Consider the following 22,603-nt stretch of genomic DNA (forward strand, 5'->3'; position numbering starts at 1 on the left):
AAAAGCTGCCTGCAAGACCACCTTGTCTCACTGAATGTAGCAACTACAAGCCCTCACATGCTAAACAGCACTGTACAAACACACCATCACAGGCGACTTGCAGCCCCAACAGAAAACAGCCAGCCCAAGAGCACCCAGACACGAGTCTTCCAGAAAGGACTAGTGGTTTCTGAGCACAGACGGGAAGGGCAGTTTGGTACTGCATCTTTCTTTAGTGCACGGTCTGACAGAAACCCCTCCAGCCCCGAGATAATCACCTCCCCTCCTCTGCTTCCTTCACCAGAAAGAATCCCTCCTCTAGAGGCTCATGCTTTCCCCAAAGGGGAATCAACCCATGCCACTGCCATAAACCTTCCAAAGCAAGAGAGGACACACCAACAGACTGGTCACAAGACCCATGCCCGTGCCTTTTCTCAGTATCCCATTAATCAGTGAGCACAAACACCCCCCCCACAAACACTTTGAATGGTTCCACAGTCATTTATATACAGAGAAAGCTGGTGTCTGCTTTCTCTCAAAAAGGAAAGACAAAACTAGTATTTGTTTCACCTTAAGCAATCGCATCACCGTATACCTCACTAAACTATGGAAAAGTTCTTTCTTGTTAAACCGTGGCAGCTTCCTTGATATTAAGAGTAAATCCTCCGCCCCATTCCAGAAATCTTAAAAAAAAAAAATCTACCACCACATTCTTCTTTGTTTGACATCCTTCTTAGTAAATACGTCAATACTGACACATGCTTACCTTTACACAGGAGACTCGCAGGCAGGGTCCCGGGACAGGGGAAAAAGCAATTTTGACCACGGCTAGATTTACAGGGGAAGGAGCTGCCTCTCTACACCCAGACAAGAAGCCTGCAGAAGGGCTCGGTTCATAACCCCAGCTGTTCGAGCTGCACGTGCGATGGGGCACACGCAGGGCAGCGTGGCAGCACAGGCTCTGCCAGCCTCTGACACTGCCTTAGGGCAACAGATCTCCAGTGGCAAAGCAACGTGCTCCTTCCCACATGAGGATTCCTAAGAACATGTGTCCTGGTTTCAGCTGGGATAGAGTTAATTTTCGTCCTAGTAGCTGGTATAGTGCTGTGTTTTAGATTTCGAGTAATGTTGATAACACACTGAAGTTTTAGTTGTTGTTGCTAAGTAGTGCTTACACTAGTCAAGGACTTCTCAGCTTCCCATGCTCTGCCAGGTGCACAAGAGAAGCTGGGAGAGGGCACAGCCAGGACAGCTGGCCCAGACTGGCCAAAGGACTATGCCATACTGTATGACATCATGCTCAGTATATAAACTGGGGGAGTTGGCTGGGAGGCAGCAATCGCTGCTCGGGGATAGACTGGGCATTTGTCAGTGGGTGGTGAGCAACTGTGTTGTGCATCACTTGTTTCGTATATTGTTTTATCAGTATTATTATTATTATTTTCTCTTCCTTTGCTGTCCTAATAAACTGTCTTCACCTCAACCCACAGGTTTTACTTCCCCCCCGATCATCTCCCCCATCCCACCGGACAGGATAGGGGAGGGTGAGCGAGCAGCTGTGTGGTGCTTAGTTGCTGACTGGGGTCAAACTCCAGTTCTCACCAGCAAGTACCAAAGTCTCTCAGTGTCACGTCAAGTGCCTCATACCTCATGCAAACAAAGACACAAGAGAACAACTCTTTGTGGGTGCAATCCTTTAATTCCTGTATCCAGACTGAGGGATGCCATGACCTATCTGGCACTCTTAGACATTTGTCTGCTGCAGTCCACCACCATACGCCTACTCTCCCTTACTAAACCGGAACAGCAGCTCATGAGTACACAACAGGACAAACAACTATACTGGCAAGGAGAACACAGAAAACAACCATTTATGTGCAAAAATATCCCCTTTCTCTCACTAAAACAATGCTGCTCTGGGATACAAAGTGATGCAGATTTGCAAAGAAATTGCATTCACTAGCAAAACCAAACCAAACTACCACAAAGAAGGTGGGCTGGAACATTCTGTTTTATGCTGAAGAACAAAGTGCAGAGGCCATAAGTAACAGCAAAACAGGAGGAGAAACTCTTCAGCTGAGCATACTGATCCAGAACATGGGGTTTGGTTACCACCTGTATACAGGCACGCATCAGATCCAAAACCCAAGCAACAGTTTATGCAGCCCCCGCCTTACTTGTAAATGGCACATTTAGAAATTCAGGGCAATAACCTGATACACTGGAGCTGAACACCATTACAGCCCACTGCAGACAGTGTAGAAAGAAAACAGAGAATTTGTGTAACAAAGCAAAACACAGCGAGAGAGGAACATCTGCTACTTTTACCAGGAATACCATATGGTCAGTAACTGAGGTACGGAGAATGAGTTCATTCATATTTAAAAACAAAAGTAATAGGTCACTCCTTCCAAGATAAGAGAGAAAATGCCTGTTCTTCCACTGTTCCAGCCCCACCATCCCCAGTCCAGATTTGGCTTTCTGAAGAACTGGTGCTGCCAGTGTTCTGGCCCAGACAGTCCAGCTCAGAGCACTTTTCATGACAGGACACCAGAATGAGGAGGATGAAAACACTCCTGCAGGAGTTTTGCTTAGCCCTAACATGAGCCTGGTTTATCCACAGCCCAGTCAGAGCTGCAACACTGAAAGACCAGTTTTGTCACTAGCAGATACACTAGTAACACTCTGGAGCTGTGAGGCATTTGGCAGCAGTAAGCATGCTTAGCACAGTAAATCTCAACCGCTATCCTGAAGCCATCTTCAGTGCCTGAAAGCACTGCCCAGAATTGCAACTAACACAGTTGGTTCAGATCAGAGCACCCAAGAACACATCTTTCTTCAACAAAAGTGAGGCCAGACACATGGCAGCAATGCTCTCTAATATCTTGCAGAACACAGGCACACTTGCTGAGAAAGCCTGTACTTCAGCAGTGCTACTAATATGAGAGAGCTGGGGTTGTTTTGTTTGGAGAAGAGGAGGCTGAGGGGAGACCTTATCACTCTCTACAACTACCTGAAAGGAGGTTGTAGCAAGGTGGGGGTTGGTGTCTTCTCCCTCGTAACAAACGATAGGATGAGAGGAAAGAGCCTCAAGCTGTGCCAGGGGAGGTTTAGGTTGGATATTGGGAAAAACGTCTTCACAGAAAGGGTAGTCAGGCACTGGAAGAGGCTGCCCATGGCAGTGGTTGAGTCTCCATCCCTGGAGGTATTTAAAATATGGGTAGAGGTGGTGCTTGAGGACATGGTTTAGTGGTGGACTTGGCAGTGATAGGTTAACAGTTGGACTCGATGATCTTAAGGGTCTTTTCCGACCTTAATTCTATGATCCCACACACAGGTCCGCCATGCAGCAAAGTTATAACACAGGGTACAGAAGTAGCTTAAAAAACCAGATCAATAAGGTCTTTTTCTATTTGAGCACCTGTTGGTGAGTGTCATTTAGTTGCGACAGTCTTGTGCAAGGAGATAAGATCCCTGGTAGTAGCAAAGTTCCTCAACAGCTGTCAAGATACAGCACACAAGTTAATTCACCTATTGTAAGAGTCCCTCAGTCCCAACAAGGTCTTGCTGTATTTGCTGATTCTTCATTCTTCCCAAACCTGAATCCCCACTTGCTCTCTGAAATTCAAGTATTCACTTTGTCAATTGCGTTTTCGTTGCAAGAGAGGGATGGCAAAAAGGATTAGAAGGATTTTGCAGCAGTGCTGAGCAGCCTAAGCCACAAAGAGAACACAGTATAAAAGCCTGCTCTGACAATCAAGTGCCAGGAGTAAATAAAATGGAAAATGACAGGCCAGATTAACTAGTGCCAGCATTACTTCCCAGATCCATCCAGGTCACAACATGTACCAGTCTCCCCGCTCCATCCCTTTAAAACACTCCAGTCTGAGTCCAGGTATACTATTGCCCTGACCCACACATCTCACTTTGTATTTGCTCTCTGCCCATGGAAGGGAATTCAGGCAAGAAACCCAGAGATGAACATTCCTACATAAAGAGCAATCCACAAGGGTCTCCAGCAGAGCCAAGCATTTGCTTACCAGAATATAAAAAGGCTGTCTCCCAGGTACCTGGTGTATAGCTCTCATGCGGACTTCAAGTCCGCTGCTGAGACAGCAAGGCTTTTTCAGCCTCCTCACAAGCAGTAAGGGGAAAAGCAATGCAGCACAGAAGAGACACAGACAGCAACTGTCTGGTTAACAGCCTTGCAGCCAAAAAGTGCCAGAGGGAGAAAGAGATGGAGTATCTGAATTTTAGCTCTTGCCAGGCTAAGCAATTACTGAGAGAGGTAGCTAGCAGCCTCATCTTAGGACCAGGAACTTCACCTTTATGCTTATAAAAGCCAGCTTTTGATGATAAGTTTGTGGAATGAAGCGTCATTTTTTTCCATGTTTTGCCCTCCTTACACATTTCATTTACTGATCATCCTACTAGAAAAGGATACACTTTGCACCAGAGAGCAGCAGAAACAGTGCGCTCGTGTGGGGTAGCAACCTCCTATGGAAGCCGAGAGCTGGATGCAGGCTTCTGACTTTAAAGCCTTCTGCAATCCAGACTTCTGCACATGGCTTATGTTGTTCTTATATAAGATTTTCCATGCCACCAGAAGTTACTCCCCATCAATTTCTAGCAAGATGTATAGTCTACATTTCTTCCATGTGAAAAGAAAGACCTATTGCCAGCAAAAGCATCACAGAATTAAATGCATTTTCAGACACAGGGGGCAATCAATAGCCTTGGAAATCAGAAAGGTTGTAGCACAGCTTTAAGCAAATCAAAGGCCACTGGGAGAGATTAAATATGGACTTCCATAGCAAACATTTCTAGGCTTTTTTTTGTCTAGTATCATTAACTCTGCTTGTGGCTAACAGCCATCAAACCACAGCAACCTTGTCACTGTTTCCAGAAAAGGGGGATTTTGTGGAGACAAACAAAATCCATTTTTTTCCTGTGTGGAACTTGGGACAGACTATCCATTTTAGGATCACCTGAATCCAGAGCTGGACGTGGTGTCCCCTTGGCACTCTCGGGCATGAAACAGTGGAAGCCCGAGAAGAAAAGGCCAGAGCAGACCAGCAGTTACGCGGGTGCCCCCAACGCAAGCAACAGGACTGCAGGAAGAGGCAGTAGCAGTGGCCGAAATGACTCTGCACATGGCACCTGTCTGCCGCTGAGGGTAAGGAGGCCGACGGAGAAAGGCTGGTATTTCACAGGGCAGACAAAAAAAAAGTCTTTCACATTGTCTTTTCCCAAGTCTGCCTTCTTAGCTCTGTAGTCCCAACATTAAACTTCATTAGCAATGAGAGCCACAGTTACTTCTGGTTTATAACCAGGCAAGCTTTGCCTCAAAAGTCTCACTTTGATCCTCATATTTGTCATCCACCCAGTAATTAAAGGATTTTTTTTTCCCCTCTGTAAATTAAAAGGAGCTTCAGGTATTAGAGATGCCCCCAAGCTGCTCTGCCATGGTCTGAACTTTAGACTCATGATGGCTCAGTTGCTCATCACCTCACGCAGTTCAGAGGAGAAAAACATAAGCATAGCAAGCCTTCAACTCTGAGAGGAGCAGATTTATTCTGTGGGATATCAAAATGACCATGCCTATGTCAATGGGCACACTATGATCTGAAAGGACAAAGTAACATTTCACCCTCCAAACTTTTTCATTATCTTACATAAACAGATATAGAGAAATTTTTCAAAGGTAGGATTTCCCAGTTGACCAAGTCCCTTTAAGTAGTCACTGCTCATTAGACATTCAGAAACCCCAAAGCAACAGGAAATACCAAGTATTTCGGCTCTCCTGCCCAATGAAGCCTGGCAAGGAAGTGCTTCCGTTTGATGCAAAAGGAGATAACATCTAGCTCAGTGCTACCACAGGAAGAGATCCCCAAATTCACCTTGCCCCAGAACAAAGACAAGCACACCCTCAAACTTAGGCATTTGGTATTTCAAGCCAAAAAAAACAGGAGAAAGTATGCTAGGTTTTTGTTCAACAGAGATTCATACAAATCTTCCTCTATGGTATAGCTATCACCGCATGTTTGCATTCTAGATAAATCAAGTGGTTTATTTAATGCCCACTACAGCAAAATATACACCTCCACAGCCTGCAACACCAAACGCAGAGTAAGGCACTCCAGAGGCCACCACTGGCTCAGTGGCAGCAGCAGAGACTCCTCTCTGCTTCTTTCTACCTTAACATTTTCCACCCGAGAACAGCATTTCCACATTAAGACTTTGTGTTTCTTTCCAGGCCAGGTAGCAGCCCTGCATTCCCAAGTTTGGCACTTAACCTGAGACCAAATGATTAAATAAAGACTTCTGTGTCCGGCTACAGTAAAACCAATGCCTACCACCCCGCCCTGTGCAGTACATAAACCCTCATCCTCCCCGCGGCCACCCGTGCCCCATACACGTACCAGGTCACCACCTCCTCATGTGCCAGGCGTGTCTGGCACAAACCTACACCAGCAGCTGAAAGCCTGGCAACCTTACAGCCACATATTGGGAAAACCACAACATAATGAAGTCGCACACCACAGTGCAAGGCATGCAGCAGCCGCACATTACACCCTATTGCACTGGAAATGGTCATTATTGCGGAAGTAAATCCACATATCGTTTTTACTTGATGAGTTTTTGCTTCTGTATTTTAGCTCCTCTTATTCCAGAGGACATCAGAGAAGTTCATCCTGTGTTACAGAGGGTTACCTATAAAAACACAGCCAAGTTATCCAAGTGCAAGTCTCACTCCAGCAATGTCTCCTCCACAGAAATACCAAGGAGAGAGAATTAGTTTTAAGCTTTTAATACCAACACAAAGTAAACTGGACTGAATTTACCTAGAACTTCTTTTGCCGAACACAGCCTAAAGGCAAAAACGTGTGGCCAAATATTAACACCCGTACCCCCCAGGGTGTACCACTGACAGCATGAGAGACTGCAGTGGTGTTTGAAAACATCATGTTTGTAAGGATGGAAATGTTTTATCTATTTTAAGACATGTACGTCCTGGAATACATGCTTTCATTGGAGGGTGAAGGAGCATGGGAAGGGAGGGAGAGAAGTTGTCACATCTGGGCAGGCAAATACATTTTTACTTTATACAAGACAAGAACTCAAGGGAAGAAATCTTCCTTCCCCGTGTTAAACAAATGCAACAATTTCTCTTGAGAGGACACCTACAACCTCTTACCACTTCTTCCTAGATCTAGATTCTCCAAAAGACAGAAATAATAAAGGGTCTCAAAGCCCAGACCCCAGCAGCCAGCTGAATATCACCTAAACATATGGATTTGAACAGAGAAGCCTTTGCAATCCTCTTCTGAGCCTCCTGTTGTTCTCTGGCTAGTAGCAGTGATTTTGCTAGTCGGGAACCAAGCTCAGCATTTCTCGAGGGAAAGTCCCATGAGGGACACTCACCTACTATATATAGGCCAAACCATGAGGTAAGACGTTCAGACCCATCCCTCGTATCCAGATCTACACAACCCAAGTGCCTGCTCTGAGCAGGAGGCTGGGTCTATAGTAGCTCCAGAGGTCCAACCTTTATTACTCTGACTTTTCACAAGCAAAGCTATTCCTTCTCACCAGGAAGCTAAGCGACAGAGTCTCTTCTGAGAACTAGCTCCTGGACACCAGGAGACTGGTAAATTGTTGAGAGGTTTGTCTTCCCAAATATACTCAGATCATCACCTTCCTAGGAGTAGCTTCACATAAAAGAAACAGCTTAGTTCAGTTTTAATTAATTACATTTTTCTGTATTTTCATTTTTCCTACCTTCCTCCATCACATGCTACTGGCCTTTAATTGTGATTTGTGTCCCCACCTCAGAGTACCGCCTAACACACTGTAGATTACATCCCCATTACAGATGGATACATAGCTAAAGAAACTGATCTACCCTCAAAAATTAACACATATATCGGTGTGCAAGAGTTCACACGTGATCGAAACGAGCTCATCTAGCTCACTACTCCATTTCCTGCAGATGCTAGAGGCTTTGATAGGCAGGACACATGTAGAGAAGCCTGGGCAACAACTACACAACATTCACAGCACTATACAAAGCCTGCATTAAAGCTGCCTACGCTAATCACTTTCTTAACCTCCCCTCGTTTTTTTCTTAGAGGCTAATAGAGCCTCAGCCTCCAGAGCTGTCAGCCTCTGTTCTCACAGGCAGTTTAAGTCAAATACCTTTCTCAGCATCCGATTCCTGGGTAGCAGGCACAGTGTCACACTCGCCAAGGGTTTCCACATACTGTGTCTGCCACATTCTTATTTTCCTTCTCTTCGCCAAAAAGGGGAGAGGATCTCCACAGGAGTCTTTCAAACATCAAGTACGGAGGCTGTAACAGCAATCACCCTCACAGTGCAAGTCTGAAATAACTCTACTGAATTCATGGGCTCATCCCAGTATAACTAATGAGTTAAGCCAGCTTCAAAAAGCCTGCTTAAAATATCTTATTGGCTCCTCCTTAACCTCAGCTACCTCCAAAAATTTGCTTTAACTTGAAAAACAGGCTGCCTTCTACACTTACAGCAAATTCTACCATCATCACATACAACGTTTTTGGCTCTACAGCCAAAAAGGAGACAGAGGAGACCTCAAAGACAAGAAAGGCTAAGATAAGCATTGAGTCCTAGAGAAAAAAAAAAATCTAGATAGAATTCACTGATTTTACACTCAATATTGATCTTCATGGCTTGGAAGACAAAAAAAACCCTCTGCACTGTTTACTGTATCCATTCTATAAAATTCACCACTTGTGGAGATTAAACAAATTGAGCACCCAGTGTGAGGTGCTGAAAGGGAAGAAAGTGTTGCCTTGAACTTCTCTGAGCAGCTTGACAGTGCCCAGCTATATCTTCACAGAATTTAGGATACACACATGCCCTTGTTAAGACACAGTACTGTATTGTCTAAGCTGAATAATATCTCTCAACAGCTCCAAGTATTACTTTAAGTAGAAAAAGGGTGCAAAATTCCCCTATGTACTGGGAGCCTGTTAAACACTTAGCATAAAAAAAGAAAAATCAATGTATGCTTGAGACAGCAGGAATCAGTTATGCAGCAATTAAATGCACAGTGAAGAAGGACTATAAAATACCAGCTTGCTTTAGCAAATACGGTTGCTTGCCACCGCATACCTCAGGAAAAAAAAAAAATCTTATCACATATCCCAAATTCAGCAAGGCTTGTCTGGAACAACGCTTGGAAAGGCTGCAGCACATGCATCATTCTGTAAGCTGCAATATTTCTGACGCAAGTCCTCTTCTTTAGTCAGTACCAACCACCGTACTAGTACACAGTTGGAGATGGTGGAAAAGACCAGGCACAGGTACACAAATCAACCAAGGCAACAGAGATTGACTTACAAGGAGCAAACAGGTCTATTTTCTCAGCCACGTTGCCAGAGGTCAGAAGCATATTAGTGCCAACTGTTAACATTCAGTGACTCAAACGCTTCAACTCCTTCCAACTTCAGTGTTCAGGCCCTTTCAAAAGCCTTGCAAGTACAATACACATCTCCTTTCCTACCTCCCTGTGCTGCATCACACTTTATGCAGGGCAGCCGGGTTTTAGTTAAAAAAAAAAAAAAACCAACCAAAAACAAAACAAAAAACAACCACCCAAGTTGTTCTGAAGAATCTGTGTGTTTCCTGTGAATCATTTAAAACAAAAAACAGGGGCACTGACAGATTTCAACCTATTCTGCAACAGGCCTACCTTCAGGAGAACAGAATCTCAAACAGGAGGTTTTCGTAGCAAGTTGTTTTTCAGATGAGTATTTCATATTCATGAGTTCATCCCAGGCTCTCGCTGCCGTAAAACTGCTACTCTACCAACACAGAGGCAAGTCCCTGCCCCAAAAGTGAGTTACATATCAACAGCTCTGATGCCCATTACAAACAGCTGTCTTTTCTTGGGACTCTTACAACAGATTTGCTGAACTAGAGAAGACTGCCTTCTGTCATGAACTGCGGAGCCCAGCAAGGAAAGGCAAAGAGAAGAGAGGATTTCAGCAAGTGAGATGGTAGACCAGCTATAATGCCAATTTCCTTGAACAGCCACAGTAAGGACATTGGCAACACCCATTCCCCCAGGCACGCCTTCATTTTCATCTGAAGGATCCATCCTTGTAAAGGAGAAGTACCTCAATCTATACATCCCACGTAAACCCATCTTGCCTTGCTGCAACTCCTGTTTAGGGAGCATATGGTCACAGCCTGATCCCTACTACAGTCAGAAGGGAAATAGCACCTGCAGGTAATGCTGGGTTCCAACCTACCACTCCAAGGTCAGGGGAGATAACTCATCACCAGCTAGTTTGACCCAAGCACTCCCCAAGATGCTAAGCTCTACCTGTAAACACAGCTGGATATTAACGTAACAGAGCTGGAGGGAAATTGGCCAGAGAGCACAAGGCTATGGGGGGGAATCTTCTTCCCAATCTCTCACACAGCAAGTTGTTTGTCACATCAAAAGTCCAAGAGCCTTTTTGCAATGTGTTAGGTGATGACTAAGCTATGCTAATTAAAAACTCTAGCTTCACAATGAGGGATAAATACAGATGAAAAATTAAAATCAGGAAGTGTCTGTTCCACAAAATGTTGGGGGGAAGTGGGGAGGAGGTGGGAAGAAGCAATTGTCATAGCTTCAGTGGAACAACATACTGTCTCCAGGATATGGTGGCCACAGAAAACCCGTCTTCCTTCCTCTCTACCAGAGATTAAACCAGAGAGTCACAAGGGTTAAGCTAGTCTTCAAGTTACCTTAAAATAAACACCAAAAAATCCACTAAAAACCCAACCCACTCTCATCTAGAATCCAAACCCTCAGTTCATACATAAAGAAACAGGCAGAGGAAGTCCCCCCTGGCCTCCTATCAGCAGAGCAGAAAGAAAATATTTGGGGAGAAAAAACAGATCAATTTTGAACATTCTGCACTGTTTCTTTAATTTTCAAGACCAACAATGCTATATGTCCCTGGAGTTTCATGCTACAGCACACCATTTGAAAAGAAAATACTAACCTGGACAAAGAAAAAACAAGTCAAAATATACACAAAGGAGAAGCCCCAATATATATGAAGGGATGCAGGCGAATGCTGGCCAACCCCACAGCGGACACCACTGTTACAAGCACTTGGGTTTTAGGCTTTCCACATTACAAATGGTTCAAGCAGACAAGGGGGAAACAGACAAGAAAGCTCAGGTTAGAGAGCACTCAAGGCCTTATGGGAAGCTTTGCACAGGGGCTGTTCAGAAATGCTTCTGCCATCCTCCTCCTGTTCTCACTTCACAGGATAAAAATAATGGGGGAGAGGAATCCTGTGTTCTGTACTGCAACTTCTCTGCGGTCTCTCTCACACACACCATTTCAGGATAATTGTTTCAAAATACAAAAGATGAACAGGATGTTGAAAAGTGATAGCATATGAATAACTCTAAGTACAGGGCACTTATTTGCAGGAAATGCCCTGCATATGCCAATTGAGAGTAAAGAAAAGAAAACCAACGAGGCACACACCTTCCAGTTTTTATTTTCAGGTCGTAAAAGCAATCACCACCCTGAAAATGAGCATTTCCTGGGATTTAACAATGGTTGGGTTAATAGTGCTAGGCAAACGCAGTTATGCCTAGCCCATAATTTTACCCCCATAAAATGTGTCACACTGCATCTATTAGTGATGTCTCTTCAGGATACTGTCAACAGAATCAACCTTAAAAAACAATCGCTGTTTGGAAGTGCTCCTAAACCCCTTCTCACAGCTAATGCTTCCACGCAGGTTTGCATCAGGAAGCCATGCTGGACGGCCTTTGTAACATGCACTCCCCACCACAGTCACTAGCAAAAGGGTAAATTTAATCTCTGGACCCCCTGCCCCAAACACTTTAAATCAGTCTCCTCAGGTGGACATCTTCTGATGGGGCTTTTCTCCCTCCTCCCCAATACCTTTTTACGCACTTTTTTGAGGTCTAGACATTATGTCTACATAGCCAAAACTTGTGCAGTTTGCAAAGAGACTGGATTTTTATACCATCACTGCAGGCTTTTTCCAATTCTGCATTAGCAAAAAACACTCTCCATCAAAATGAAATGTTATGAGAGCATTGCACTGATATGCAGATGCACTCAGTCAATCTGTCTTCTAGGGAAGTTCTTTAACTTGTCTAACTCCCTCCTGTCCCTCTGTTCGGTACTGATAGTAAAGAGGGTCCCAAACGACCCTGCAGAGAGAAGAGCCCCTAATGAAAGGCAGCAAACTCACAAATTCACCAGAAGACCAGCTCAGCCAGACTCAGGACAGATTATCCACGGAGGATTGCCACCAACTATCCTCAGAGAACCCACTATCACAAACAACAGCTATACTAGGAGACCTGCTTTTAGAAGCACAAGGATGAGCTTCTCATCAGCTTCGTACTGCCAAAAGAAAGGCTAAAGAAGCTAACTCGGTACACTTCTCCCCTTCCCTTCTTGATCTGCAAGACATTTTTTAACAGCTTTGTCTGATGCGATCATTTCACATCAGACCTAACCAGTATCTTCACCACCATCCCCCACCCTTTCCCCACAGCCACAAATAAGATTTAGTGAAGAGACACGATTTTAATGGACTTTTTTTTGTGTTATATCACATGCAAAGTCATATTTCATTATATACCTAGGCTTTAAGCTCCTCTCTTTACTGCCGTGCAGTTTGTCTTTAGACTGGGAGCATATCATTGGCATAAATCAAAACAATATATAGGTTGCATACACATTCACCCTAGAAAACTTAGAGCTCTTTGAACTAGTGATTAGAAGTTAGTCTCTTCAAGGGCATTTAAAAGCATTTGAGAAACAATATTTGTTTGCTCTGGCCAAGGAGGGAGGAAAGAAGAGACAGAAGGAAAAATACCTTCTAAGTTTCAGCTACATGTCAACTTGCATTCCTTCAGTTACATGTCCCAACATGTAACAAAACATGCCACTATATTCGAGTCCAATGTGTCCCGGATCAAAAAAAAAAGGTTTTTTTCTTATTTAATGATACAAAAAAACCCAAACGCACACCCATATTCACCAAGATACCTATTTAACTGAAGTGTACAAGTACCACTCAGGAGCACCCAAAAAAATCTCAACAGATTTAAATGAGCACCCCTAATGAGACCCCCTCAAAACTCAAGCCTTTGCACTCAAGGTAGCAGTTGCAGGAAACAAGGACAACAGGCCAGCACAGCAAGAAGAGTGGTAGCAAAGGAGCTTAATGTCTTATCGCTGCTAGAGGGATCTGAGGGGAAGAGGGCGTAGTCAGAGGAATTATCCCTATTCTGATTAGCATCAGAACAAAGGCTCACATTAGTTCGTCAGCACTAGGACTCCCCTAGAGGACTGGATAATAACCTTGTTGAAAGCATTAGAGGGATTTCCTCCCCACCTCCCCTCCACCAATCTACTTCCCTTCTTTAAAGGGGGATAAAAGGGTGAGGTCCAAAAAAACCAGCTTTTATGTTTCGTTCTCTGAAAGACATATCCAGGTAGTTTCTTACCACTAAAACATAAAACACACAAGAAAGATCCTTCTGCGATAGGTTTTCAAAGGTAACATTTGGGAGCAGGTATGGAAAAAAATCAAAACGAAACAAAACCCATTTTCTGTTCAAGAGAAAAGGTCAGATAGTACAGGTGGCTTATCCTGCATGCTTAACTCTGGAAGGCAGGAGTTCAACAGTTTCTACAGCAAAACCAGGGAGCGGTAAGGTGGTGAAGAACACAAGGAAAAAAACACTTTGCAGTATCCGAACACCACAAAAACCAAGCTAACAGAGGTGTCAGGAAAAAGGCTGAGGCATGGCTACAACGCAGTAAGACCCTAAGAACATTTTAGAACACCAGCTTTCGAAATGGGAAGTAATGCTAACAGTAAGCGGCTGGCTGGTTGCAGGATGAGGACGTGGAAGGCAGCACATTCTGACTTTAGTCTACAGAAAAGTCACTGGCATTTGGACAAAATACAGGTTTAAAAAACAAAGAGTGAGGAAAAAATAAAGTAACAGCATTAGCTTTCATCTTACCTGGTGTTGACACAAGCTGGCATACAATGGTTGTCAAGTTAGTATGATTAAACTGATGATTCAGTGACAATAGGTTGATTCACACACCTAGGAATGCACAAAAAAGTAAGTATTAGCTGTGAATACATAGGGGATAAGAAGGGCAACTCTGTCACATAAAAGAGACGGAAGGCTGAGGAGTAGGAGTAGCTCTACTACGTTTTTAGGACCCAGGCACACAGCTATGCTTCAGGTACAGGCACCACCCGCAAAATTCAGATCGGGGTTTGAGATATACTGCACAAGTTACTCAAAAAACAAGAATATTCAAAACTACCCTCACACATTCCATTTAAAAATTTCAAGTATAAGAAGAGTACAGATCACAGTTTCAAGCATAGCAGAGCGTTACTTAAAATGGTTTTCAGCAGCACTCAAGCTGTGTTAATTTTTTTTTTCCCCAATGGGACAGAAACTTCTGAGAAGTTACCTGAAATACAGATTAGAACTGCATCAAGTCCAGCCATCAGATACACACATACATGTCTACAAATAAAATTCTAGGGATCACAAATAGTGCATACTTCCCAAACAAGCATAAGAGAAAGGAAATTCATTTTTACGGTGCCAGAAAACCACAGGTATGTTTTACTGTCTCTTACCTCCCCACATACTCTTTTTATTCAGCATTAATACTAAAAATTCCAAGACTTAAAAAGAAAAGATGGTTATTAATAAGATAACCTTCTCCACTTGGGAAAGCAGAGCAACCAACTGAGAACTGGGCAAACTGGTCATCCAAAAGGGAAAGTAAAAGCCGTGCAGCTGAAAGGAATTTTTGTCTAGCCTGCTTAAAGATCTCCTTTGTTGTTAAAACATTTCATTGTCACAGAAATGTCAGCTTTTTGAGTCTCAGACACATGCAAACCCTGCAAGACAGCAAACCAGAAACAGACTTGAGATGGAGGTTCTCACAGCTAATGAAATGACAAGTAAACCTAGCAAACTCCTCTTCGTGTGTCTCATTCAACTTAAATAATCATATGCTTACCAAAAGACACAACCCCTGATCATAGAACCCTGCTCCCCATACCCATAAAGCAGTTTTTAATGGATCTCTGTTAGTAGGCTTCTACGGTCTTACAGTGTCTGCTCACAAAGCCAGGGCAAAGCCTGCAATGAGTCTCCAGCATATTTTTGTTGCACATCACAGAACCAGTTTGCTGTATTTCAGGATCACACAGCTCTTTACAATAACGCTTTAGTTTTATAAGGACGTACTACTAGATTTTCCTAAGGGGAAAACAGGAGCCTCCCTCTCCTGAAGCAAGCAGCATGCCCTTTTTGGCTTTTCAAAAGGAGCGAGGGGCGCTCGGAGACGACCTGGGTTTAAAGCTTTCAGGATGATCCCACATATGGCCACTGGGTCGCCAGTGGCATATGCGGCAGCAGATGGAGAAGCGAAGCTTTCATACCCTCTGAGCAATGCTCTGCAATTTTGACACTTCTCTTGAAAAGCAGAGATGTCAATCACCCTTCCAGGCTGGTGTTCTGGCACAGAAGGGATTCTCCTCAGGCTGTGTACCAACACCGAAGGACAACCTATACAGGCTATTTTGGGGGCAGTTTCTGTATTAGCTTTCAAGTATAATCAATCCCACACATACAGCAGAGGATGATAAATTACTGTTAAGTCTTCTTCACTGCACATCAGCTTTCTTTCGCTTTTTGGCTCATTAGAGAGCAACACATACCCAGTATGCATCTTTACCTTCCCCCTGCCCCTCACTTAAACGGGTTTTAATTAACCTTAGAGCACCTTACTAGGTCTAACAAAAAAAAATGCCTTGTGAGAATGATTGGCACAAATGGACTCCAATACCCAAAGGAGATTCTGGCACACCCCACAGTATAATTGTATTAGTGTGGGCTGCTTCAATATCTACTCCTTGAAGACGTTCCAAAGTTATTTACCAAGAAGAAAAAAAAAAAACCAAACATCTTAAATAGGTCAGAGTCACTCAAGTATTTCACTGATCTATACATTTCAAACTACACATACAAACTATAGCTCCTTTCAAAGCAAGCTGCCTTTAACAGCTACTGTTGAAAATCAAGCTGCAAGTTTAGCTATTGAAAGATCTACATTTTTATATAGAGTAAGAACATCACTCTCAAGCTCACTTACAGAAATTGGGGGTTTGGGAGGATGTTGTTGGGTTAGAGGTTGATTTTTTTTGTTTAAAAAAAAAAACAACAAAACAACGCAACCAAAAACAAGACTGATGTAGCAACGGGATTTCGCTATTAAAACTTATGCTCCCTTAAGACTCCTGCAGAAAGAGATCCAATACTCCAGCATAACTTATATGTCTTCATTCCCAAACAAGATGCAAACTTGGTTTTGGTCAGAGATTCTTTCAATTCCCACTCATTTTATTACAAAACCCCATTAAACCAATGCAGGAAAAAAACAGGAACAGCAGCAAACCACAGCAACGTTTAATTACAAACCAGGAGGAAAATGAGTTGAGGGAAAATGTAAACAGCTTTAAAGTTTTCAAAATGGTTCTGGAGCTTTTAAAGTGGAAGCTAAGGAAGCTATGGACAGAGACAGAGAGTATTGAAACTGGTTCACTTCTAAGCATGAGGTTAAAATGGTGCACGTTTCAGCATAGCAAAGTTCAAGCACCTACAAGGAACTCATTCCTACAGCAGGTGAGTTTACACCACTGGACTGAAAGCCATTCTAGTCCACAGCACAACTACGATGCAGCGTTTAATTTTCCACACAGAAGTACTCCCAGAAGCCAGTTTTCCTTTACCCTGCTCTACCAGCTCCAAAAGCTGTACTTTACCTTGCCTACAAGGTTACTGCTGCAGAGGTGATGACCAACCCGTTCCACTTAACACTCATTTATACCAGCAAGCAAACCCACTGCTGGGTGGGCTGGTTGCCAGGATAGCCGTTCCCCCGGGGAATCACCAGCGTGACACGAGACATGTCGACCCTCTGCGCTGCGGGGAAGGTTCTCGGTGTACGCTCCGCTTTCGGAGCCTGTCCGCCGTTCAACACACAGGCAGAGAAAGCCAGAAGCTGTGGGAAGGGGTCGACTGAAGCAGCAGGGAAGAGGTAGGGGTTTTATACCTCTAACTGCTGGTCTTGCAGCTCTTCGACAGTGTGGGCTTCCTCAATAAACTGTCTTGAATTATCACACGCAAATATCATCAGTTTAAAACAAATAAATAAGCAAGCAAACAACAGGCCAGGCTTCGACTGCTATCTTATTAGCATGGCTAGGCTCAGTTTGAAAATGCCCGGTTTGCAGACTGTATCACAAAGCAAGCCGTGGGAGAACACTAAGCTTCCTGCGAGAGAGCACTGGCTGCCACTACTCAGTAACAAAACAAACAGCACACAAATGGCGGGTGAAAATATTTCTTGCTACATACAAAAGCTCACTTCCTGAAATTTATAGGAAGCATTTCCACTGGTTAATCTTAAAATCAATTTTTGCAGCTGCTCAGCAAGCAAGCCTGCTAGCAGAGTCAAGGAAGATACTGTCTGCATAACTACAGAACAGCAAAGCTGGGTGAATTACACAGAAGGACTTTGAAAGACGCAGAGCACTTCATTGAAGTCCTCTACCTGTCCCGAACTACTACTCTCTGTACTGGGGGTTAAATCGTTACATCTGAAGTAACTCCATTTGTATCCAGAATGGCTTCATAACAGAGGCTAAACATGTATGAAGGCATTTCTAAAGACATGACACTTGTGATGACAACTAGATAAACATAATTACAGACTACTGTATTTCTGGCAAGAGAAATCTACTGTAACCAATACCACATTATGAGCAAGCATCTTTGCTATGTATGGGTTAAGTTTTCCCTTTTCCTGTTCTAGGAAACGCCTTCGTGTTTCTATTTACATACTCCTGAAGCAAAATTCAATCCCTCCTGCCTCTCCTCACCCCCCCAAGTCTGTCAGGCAAGCAGGCCCAGCCCTGCCAGTGAAAGATCGCCTCTCTCCCAGCTAAGCCTGATCATCTGGGATCAGCTGGTTATAGCAGCCGACAAGCGGCTCCGAGGGCAGGGGAGCTGCAGGGAGCCCTTGTACGAGGCAAAGTGCGCAACAGGACGCAGACGGGGAAACGCTGGAGCAAGGCTTCCAAGCTACTGACCTTTTGTGCAGGTATGGGCAGGCAATGGGCTTCTCCGGGAGGATCTCGGGTTAGCAAGAAGAGATACAACTCTCAGAAGGGCAAAAAAAGACAGCAGTGGCCTGACACAGACTCCGGGTGCAGCGTCAAACCTTCCTGGACTGACAGAGGCCAGCAGCTTACATCTGCTTTCTCATGAAAGCAGAACAAGTAAGAGACATATTTGGGCAGTACTGCAGTAGATGGCTGTGGTGTGAGCAAGTACACTGATAAAAAGCAGAAGTGATGCAACAGGAACAGTCACAGACACAGAAACCCAAGGCTGCAGCTAAGAGGTTGCACAGCTGAGGAGCGGAGGTTAAGACCACTGCAGACTGCTCTTACTGAGAGCTGAAACAATTCTCCAGGCAGGAATAAAATAGCTGAAAACCACCATGATCACAGCACAGAACTAACCCCATCAAAATCACTACGCTACAGGCAGGACACACATTTAGTGACTTCAGTAACCATTGCTCGCTGACTCCCCAGGCAGCTCCCGAGCTCAAGCAGCCATTTCAGTCCACCTTCGCATGCTGCACTAAATATAAACTCTGCTGATAACTGTCTGGAAACTGTTTCAGCAGAGACACGGTGCACTGAACAACTCAAGGACGACAGGCCCTCCTCAAAGACCACAGGTGGTCAATTTGCATGACAAGCAAAGAGAAGGTGACAGAATCAATGTCTCTGCTACAGTAATACTGTGGTTGGGAAATTTCTGCCTCCAGATCAGTACTTTCCCAGGCCTGGACCTCACTGAAGCATCTACGTATTAAAAAAAAACCCAAACCTTTAAAGTAGGAACATGAGGGCACCTGGGTTTTGACAGTGACTTGTCTAAGAGGAGGTTCTGGCTCCCTTGTCATGTGCTACTCTGCTCTACAATGAGGTGCAACACCGTAAAGCGAAAACAATCATCTTCGGTTTTAAAAGCTAGTTAGATTAGGTTGCAGGTCTTTCAGGCACATTGCCTTCATCCCAGTGGCCGCTTAAAGAAACATACCTTCCTACTTTCGGACAGTACTCTCTTCTCTAGTGGTCCATAAACCACTCATTTCTATAACAGGACAAGCCAATTTAAGAGGGCAGATGAAACTCCAAACAAGGTGGGGGGGGGGAACCCGAAGTTACTTTCTTCTCCAAGTTTTGCTTACAGAATCAGTATCAGAAACAACATGCAAGTTATAAAAAGACAGAAGCGTGATCTGTAAAACTGCCAGTGCCACAACTGGCCACCAGATTACAATACTGGAAAGAATTATTCTCTCTCCATAGAAATATACCCCCAAACAATAGCGTGGCACAAAAAGAAGAAAAGAAGGCAGACTTGCAAAGCAATTTATGACAGACACTCGAAGAGGAGGCAGCGGATGAAATCAATGATAAACTGCAGACACAAAAGCACTGATCCTTAGAGCACTGGCATTTAATATGCAAATTCTCTCTCTGCTTAGGCATTTTGCCTCCCTTTGATGCATACAGACAAGTTCTAACTGGCAATGCGGACTGGGGAAAGTCCCCTTTCCCCCATTATCTCAAGTATTTTTTTCTACGCAACAGTTAAGTGCTCTGAAAATAACTATATCACTTCTGCTTCTGTTCAGAGGGGAAAATGAAAATAAAAAAACCACAAAAGGGAGAAGTATAAAAACTGTCATTATTAAAGGAGAGGGGCAATGTCTTCCCCCCCCTCTGACGCAGGATGCAAGCGGAAAGCTGGTGCCTGATATCTATAGCGCAGCCTAGGAGAAGAGAAAGACAAGCTGAACAACAAACAGAGGACAGTAAAGATACTCTGGAAGAGATCCAGATGTCCTAAGCTTAGTCCTACCGCATGAAAAATTAAAGAGGTTAAAACCTCCTCTTAAGAACTTTTCTTCCCCTTGTTCTGACCACGACTCTCCTGAACAAGCTGCATTGCTCCAGAAACCTGAGGAATTACGGTGACAATAGGCTCCTGCCAAGAGAAGCACCATTACATAATAGCATTTATGGGAACACGCACAAAAAGCCACTAGGAAGCGCAAGCAGACAAGTGCGAAATCCTCTCTGCCCATCAGTTCGGTTTAGCTCTCCACCGTTCCAAAGACAACTCCAGGATATTTTTAATTTATGTGTTTACTTCCTCTCACCTCCTTCCACCCAATAAAACCCGTCCTACTGTAACTACACGGAGATCAAGTCCGTTCCCAACAATAACGTAACCCCCTTGAGAATAAGCCCACTTGGAACTACTGTATTTGCATTAATCTGCTTAAAAGAACACTACGAAGATGAAAAAAATGCGTCACTCCGCATTAAGTAAATATATTCAAAGTAAGAACTATTTATTATGGTATCTTTTTATCTTTTACTCAATTTTAGGGATACTTACAGCAGGTTTTGCTTTTCAGTTCTCAAAAGCCCAGCGCGTCTATTTTGGAGTTGCACACCCTCCCGGGGATTTAGGGCAGGTTAGTTAGGCAGAGGCAGGGGTTCAGCCCAAGCGCTGCACGCGTGTCACGGCAGCTCCCAGGGGAGCTCTGACCTTCAGGCGCTGCTAAGGCACCGTAAGTACGAAGGGAAAGATGAAGCCCCAATGAACGCAAAGTTTCTCCCGTCAAGCCCTCTGCAGGAGGGCCTCCGCTAACGCCTTCGTCCCCGTCTCCCCACGCACCCACAAGCTCTGCTACAGGAAAAAAAAACAGGAGAGGGCAATGAACACGCCTCGGCTGTTACTCTCGGGGTTTTTAAACCCTCGAGGTTCATCCCACACCAGGGAGCACCCGCAAGCCCAAACGCTCACTTTCAAGACCGCGGACCTCGGAGAAAACCCAGCCGCCGCTCCCCCCGACGGCGCGGTGCCGCGACAGGAGGCGGGCGCCGGCACCACGGGTGACGGGAGGTCACGGACCCGGCAGCGGAGCCCAGCGCCGGCCTCCCGGGCAGGGAAGGGGCTCCCGCCGCAGCCCCAAGGAAAGCAAACGCCGTCCCCGGGCCACGCGTGCGGGGCGGCCGGGCGGGCGCCCCCCGCCTCCATCCCCCGCTCTGCCCGCGGGGGCCGCTCCGCCCCGCGCCCGGGCAAGCGCCGCCGAGACCTTCCGCCTCAGCCGGCGCCTGCCCCCGCCGGAACACGCACCCCGTGCCGGCAGGCGCAGGCTCCTCCGCACGCCGGCAGGCGCAGGCTCCTCCGCACGCCGGCAGGCGCAGGCTCCTCCGCACGCCGGCGGCAGGCCCCGCGCCCCGCCGCAGCCAGGCCGCCGCCGCCGCCCCGCGCCCCGACCGGCCCCTCAGCGGCGCGGCCCCCAGAGCGGGCTGCGCGCCCTCCCCCGCGGCAGCTCACCGGGCGGCTCGGCGGCGGGTCACGGCCGGCGCCCGGGCCGGGCGGGCGGGCGAGCTGGCGGTGTGCGGCGGAGGGGCGGCGGGGCGGCGGTGCCGCGGCGCTGGGGCTGAAGGTCGGCGGCCGCGCGCCCCGGCCGCCCCAGCGTCTCGCCCGCCCAACGCCCCGGCCGCCGCCACCGCCCGCCAGGCCCCGCCCCGCTCCGCCGGCCGGGGCACGCGGGGCGGGGCGGGCCTTAAAGGGGCCGCGCGGCGGCGGCGGGGGGGCTGGTGTCGCGGCGCGGCCGCTGGGGGGCGCCGCGGGGCGCCGCCGTCCCACCCGCAGCGAGCGGCTGCGGCCGCGGGTGGGAAGGGGAAGGGGAAGGGGAAGGGGAAGGGGAAGGGGAAGGGGAAGGGGACGGGGACGGGGACGGGGACGGGGACGGGGACGGGGAGCGGGGCGGGACCCGGCCAGGGAGCTCCAGGCCCCGCTCGCCGGCGGCTGCCGCTGCTGGTTTACGAGCCGCAGCCGGGCAGCGGGAGCCCCACCGCGAGCAGCGACTGCAGTTGTTGGAGGCCTGCCGGAACGCTGCGGGCCCTCGCCGCGCGGCGCGGCGCGCTCCTGCGCGGACACGTGGCGCTCGCTGTCGGCCCAGCGCCTGGGAACAGCGGCCGCGAAGGGAGCTGGAGCCCTCTCCCGCCTTCTGCTGCTCTTCTCCCGGAGCAGGAACAGCTCTGCGGCAGCAGGGGAGAACGCTGCTGCAAAATCCAAGTCGTTTCCTTGTGTTTTCCCCCCTTCATTCCCAGGCGGAGGGGTTTCTCTCACAGTGGGATGCCCGTGGCCTTTGCTGCGGCTGTGAATCGTACCAGAACTCGGGCAGGGACGGGGCTCTGCCGTTGGCACGTCGCTGTGAGTGTACCACAGCAGTGGCACAGAAGCCGTGCTGACGCCCCTCAGCAGCTGCTATTGCAGAAGACGTCCATCTGCCAGCCTGTCCCTTGCCCGGTCTCCTCGGCTTACCTGCTGGCAGCCCCTTCGGCTCCCCTCCCAGCCGGCCCCGCTGGTGGCA

At 46.5% G+C, this 22,603-nt stretch overlaps 1 protein-coding gene across 3 annotated transcripts in view; it reads right to left on the reverse strand.

Annotated features, from left to right (window-relative positions):
• The window catches only part of SUSD6 (sushi domain containing 6), a 91,347-nt gene extending 69,608 nt beyond the window's left edge, over nt 1-21,739 (reverse strand). For 2 of the 3 annotated variants that reach the window (XM_087746467.1, XM_087746465.1), the window contains exons 1-2: nt 21,559-21,739; nt 14,050-14,136 (exon numbers count right to left, since the gene is read on the reverse strand). The gene's annotated coding sequence lies outside the window, so the exon portion shown is untranslated. Of the gene's footprint in view, nt 1-14,049; nt 14,137-20,610; nt 21,003-21,558 lie in introns of those variants that run through there. The other variant, XM_087746466.1, reaches the window with a different exon arrangement.
• Between the last annotated feature and the right edge of the window lie 864 nt (nt 21,740-22,603).

The sequence above is a fragment of the Nipponia nippon genome, unplaced genomic scaffold (assembly GCF_047370975.1).
Source record: "Nipponia nippon isolate SJK-2023a ecotype South Korea unplaced genomic scaffold, ASM4737097v1 scaffold_10, whole genome shotgun sequence".
Taxonomy (NCBI): domain Eukaryota; kingdom Metazoa; phylum Chordata; class Aves; order Pelecaniformes; family Threskiornithidae; genus Nipponia; species Nipponia nippon.